At 45.8% G+C, this 955-nt stretch overlaps 4 non-coding genes across 4 annotated transcripts; all 4 read left to right on the forward strand.

Moving 5' to 3' along the window:
* Positions 1-39: 39 nt before the first annotated feature.
* On the forward strand, positions 40-112 carry Pmar_PMAR028815. Its single transcript has one exon. It is a non-coding gene; the product is annotated as a tRNA-Thr (tRNA).
* Positions 113-258: 146 nt separating this feature from the next.
* On the forward strand, positions 259-331 carry Pmar_PMAR028816. The gene has a single exon. It is a non-coding gene; the product is annotated as a tRNA-Thr (tRNA).
* Positions 332-477: 146 nt separating this feature from the next.
* Positions 478-550, forward strand: Pmar_PMAR028817. The gene has a single exon. It is a non-coding gene; the product is annotated as a tRNA-Thr (tRNA).
* A 146-nt stretch (positions 551-696) lies between these two features.
* Positions 697-769, forward strand: Pmar_PMAR028818. Its single transcript has one exon. It is a non-coding gene; the product is annotated as a tRNA-Thr (tRNA).
* Positions 770-955: the final 186 nt, after the last annotated feature.

A 955-nucleotide genomic window follows, 5' to 3' on the forward strand; every position in this document is an offset into this window, starting at 1 on the left:
ATTCTATGGCATGGTTAGACTCCACACTTGAGGGAACGTGCCTTCTTAGATTAGTTGGTAGAGCACCCGCTTAGTAAGCGGGAGGTCGTCGGTTCAACTTCGGCAGAAGGCTAGCTCTGAGTCCGTTTGTCGAAAACCGACTGCATTTCGTAATTTTTCACTGAAATTTAGTACCAAATTGTTGCACCGCTTGAATTGTGGTATGCGTTTCATTGTGGAATTCTATGGCATGGTTAGACTCCACACTCGAGGGAACGTGTCTTCTTAGCTTAGTTGGTAGAGCACCCGCTTAGTAAGCGGGAGGTCGTCGGTTCAACTCCGGCAGAAGGCTAGCTCTGAGTCCGTTTGTCGAAAACCGACTGAATTTCGTAATTTTTCACTGAAATTTAGTACCAAATTGTTGCACCACTTGAATTGTGGTATGCGTTTCATTGTGGAATTCTATGGCATGGTTAGACTCCACACTCGAGGGAACGTGCCTTCTTAGCTTAGTTGGTAGAGCACCCGCTTAGTAAGCGGGAGGTCGTCGGTTCAACTCCGGCAGAAGGCTAGCTCTGAGTCCGCTTGTCGGAAACCGACTGCATTTCGTAATTTTTCACTGAGATTTAGTATCAAATTGTTGCACCACTTGAATTGTGGTATGCGTTTCATTGTGAAATTTCAAGACATGGTTAGACTTTACACTTGAGGGAACGTGCCTTCTTAGCTTAGTTGGTAGAGCACCCGCTTAGTAAGCGGGAGGTCGTCGGTTCAACTCCGGCAGAAGGCTAGCTCTGAGTCCGTTTGTCGAAAACCGACTGAATTTCGTAATTTTTCACTGAAATTTAGTATCAAATTGTTGCACCACTTGAATTGTGGTATGCGTTTCATTGAGAAATTTCACGACATGGTTAGACTCCACACTCGAGGGAACGTGCCTTCTTAGCTTAGTTGGTAGAGCACCCGCTTAGTAAGC

Source organism: Perkinsus marinus (assembly GCF_000006405.1).
Source record: "Perkinsus marinus ATCC 50983 genomic scaffold scf_1104296976688, whole genome shotgun sequence".
In the NCBI taxonomy this organism is placed as follows: domain Eukaryota; phylum Perkinsozoa; order Perkinsida; family Perkinsidae; genus Perkinsus; species Perkinsus marinus.